The sequence below is a fragment of the Desmodus rotundus genome, chromosome 4, assembly GCF_022682495.2.
Source record: "Desmodus rotundus isolate HL8 chromosome 4, HLdesRot8A.1, whole genome shotgun sequence".
NCBI lineage: Eukaryota > Metazoa > Chordata > Mammalia > Chiroptera > Phyllostomidae > Desmodus > Desmodus rotundus.
The window spans coordinates 64880185-64883618 of record NC_071390.1 but is presented as its reverse complement, the minus strand read 5'-3'; the positions used below and the strand labels follow the sequence as shown (position 1 = coordinate 64883618).

The 3434-nt window shown below is 37.3% G+C and overlaps 1 protein-coding gene and 1 pseudogene across 1 annotated transcript in view; both read right to left on the bottom strand.

Annotated features, from left to right (window-relative positions):
• LOC112305418 (large ribosomal subunit protein eL29 pseudogene) overlaps positions 1-3434 on the bottom strand; it is a 47015-nt pseudogene that overhangs the window by 26573 nt on the left and 17008 nt on the right.
• Positions 1-3434, bottom strand: part of SHLD2 (shieldin complex subunit 2) — a 161972-nt gene that overhangs the window by 141716 nt on the left and 16822 nt on the right. The window lies entirely within an intron of this gene.

The window sequence follows — 3434 nt, the reverse complement described above, 5'->3', positions numbered from 1 at the left end:
AACCAACAACCATTCCTCCTATTTAATCTTAAACTTTAATATCCATCTTGACCACTTAATATTCCAGCAGATACTTTCTGGTTTCTTCTGTTCTCTTTTCAGCCTAGACTCAATGGCCTATAACCTTACACACTCTCACTACTGGGATTTCTTGCCTACTTACCATTTCTGCCACAATGGCCTATAAAACTTAGACCAAGATCAATCCAATTGCTAAACTTGCCTACTTAGACACTCAGGCTGGTGAGGCCTAAGATTGGGGGGAAAAATCATCACACAACTATATATACCAGAATCATGAAAAATTCATTATTACATTTCTTGTAAGTAATCCAGTTCAGTTAGTCTTCTCATTTCCCTCAATGGCTTCAAAATTCTCCCTTTTCACTCAAACTCATCCCCTGCAATTGTTACTGAACTCAAGGGGTTTGCCATTTGAGGTGTTCTATTCAAGAATGAGACATGGTTGTCGTTAGGTAGTTTTATTTACTTCCAGCAAGTAAAGGAAGAGGATTCACATCCAAAACTCTGTCTCCCCAAAGGGAAGCTTAGCTATTGCTTATATACACTATTTAGTCAGTTATCTGTTGATATCTTCTTTACAGTTGGCTACCCTTACAGGGTTAGGTTTCGGTCAAGCTCATCCAGCTTATACCTACTATGGCTGCAAGATACCGTGCCACATTTGAGTAAAAACCACCCAGACCTTGAGACAATCACCCTTTCCCCCTCACCATAATCTCATCTGATGACACTACTAATCATTCCATTAAAAAAGTACATGAATGTGTTGATGCCCCAAATTCCTTACCTACCACCCAAACACTTTTTCCACCCATACCATCTTTTTCATTATGCCTACTTCAGGGGAAACTGTATTCCTATTCCTACTCAAACTTAGTATCTTCACTCCATTCCTTCTACTCTTAAGATAATGTTCAATGAATCTCACATACCTCCTTTTTCCTATACCCTTCCTTTTTACTATACCTTCAATTTCTCCTTTTCTACTGACTCTTTCCATTTACCTTATAAAAATGCTGAAGTCTATCTTATAACACGCCCTTTACCTACTATCCTACGTCTACTATTTTTCATAACCAAGCTTTCCAAAAAGAGTATCTTCACTTCCTGTTCCCACTCTCTCAAAACTATTCACTCCTCAGTCCTCAGCAGCCTACCATTTTTCTCTCGCATGTAGACTCCACTAAAATTATTCTATAAAAGATGTGTTTGTTACTAGTTAACCTATTTGCTACATTTGACACTGCATGACCACTCTTTCTTAAAACTTCTCAGCCTTCATTTAACATTTACTGAAAACCTGCTTTATGACGAGAACTGGATAATGAACATGAGAGTTATGGCCCTCAAAAAGTTTAAAATTAAGTGGAGGAAGCTTCTATGATAATTCATTCTCTTCTTTCAACATCCCAGATCATTCTTTCCTTTCTCTACTCAACCCTTAAGTGCTGACAATCCCCTAGGGCTCCTTTCTTTGCATTCCTCACATCTATCCATGCATTATCATATTTAGGTTATCTATTAACTGATGATGAGAAAATTTCTATCTCTAACTAAGAATTCTACTCTGAATTCTGAACCCATTTACCCTCTAAAAAAAAGATACTGGTACTTCCATATCTCACTATCTTCACAGTGTTCTTTGATACACAAAAGTTTTTAATTTTGAAGAAGTCCAATTTATCTACTTTTCTTTGGTTATTTGTGCTTTCAGTGTCATACTTAAGAAACCATCGCCTAATCTAAGATCATGAATATTCACACCTATGTTTTCTACTAAGAGTTTTAGACTTTCAGCTCTTATATTTAGGTCTTTAATTCACTGAAACTGTAATTCTTAAAAACTAAGAATTTCATTGACCACTGGCCTGCAAACCAAAGTGTAGTCAGTTCAATTCCCAGACAGGGCACACACCTGGGTTGTGGGCCAGGTCCCCAGTAGGGAGCACATGAGAGGCAAACACACACTGATATTTCCCTCCCTCTCTTTCTCCCTCCTTTCTCCTCTAAAAACAAAGAAATAAATAAATATTTTTTAAAAAACTAAGAATTTCAACTGCAGTATCTAAGGGCTTAAGAGTAAAAAGAGCTTTAAAATTCTAGACCCAAGGCTTTCAGTATCACAAATTCAAGTATGGAAGAGACACTGTTCAATGACTTGACTGCTGTCTGACCCTTGAGATGGACAGGACCATAACAGAGATTGCTTCCCATAAATCCCCTCAGAGACTAATCAACCCTTCCCCTATGACCCAGGCACGCTGATTCCTGGGACATCCCTCGCCCCTCCCCAGGTAAGGATGTCAAGGATTTTCCCCATATCTGGAGTGGGTCACACCCTAGCGCCCCTATATCCAGCTTTCTTTGTTCTATGTAACTTCTTAGAGCTTACCACAGGGCACAGATTATTTATCCAGGGGTCTGAGTTAACCTAGAATTAATTAAACCAGAAGCTACTGACTTTATCCTAAATTGGCAAGGTTGTTTCTTACTACCCAGTAACTCCAGAGCTAAGGAACTTTAGTTATAAAGAAATAAAGTTACATCTTTGCACATTCAAATTTGTAGTTTAGAACATTTATGCCTGCTATACTTCTAACTGGGTTTCCTGCAACACAAAAACTGTAAAGCCCTTGCATACGTGACCTACCTCTCCAAAATCAAAACATGTTGTTCTTTACTTGGACAACCATAAATACATTGGTTTCTGTCCATTACTAAAACATGTCAAGGTCTTTCCTAAATTAGGGCTTTTCCACATGCTGCTTCATTCCTTTGTTCTCACAGCTCTTCATCTAAGTTTCTCCAACTCATCCTTTAGCTTTAATTTAAATGTTCCTTCCTTAAAGAGGCCTTCTCCAACTGCCCTATATAAAGTAAATATTCCCTATTCTCCTGAAGCATAGCACCCTATTATTTACTATCTAGTAATCTTCCCACTCTAATCTGCCCCCTAAAAATGAAAGCTCTGTTCTTGTGTGTCTTGTTCACCAATTACCCCAGGGTCAGGTCAGTAACAGTTGCTTGATATATACTTCCTACATGAATGAGTGAATCAAAGTAAAGTGTAATAGACAAAAAATAAACTATAAACCTTTTTTATTTCTGATAAATCAAAGTATTAAAGAGTTTTTAAAAATTAAAACTAGACAACCATCATATTTTATTTTGAATATCAAGGTCACATAAACAACATAAATATAGGGCCCATAGACACATGAAAAAATGCTCAACATCACTAAATGAGTGAATAAAAAACTGTGGTACATATTTATACAATGGAATACTACACAACACTACAAAGCAAGAAGGAACTCCTACTCTTTGTGACAGCATGGATAGAACTGGAGAGCATTATGCTAAGTGAAAAAAGCCAGGTGGTGGAAGACAAATACCATATGACATCACCC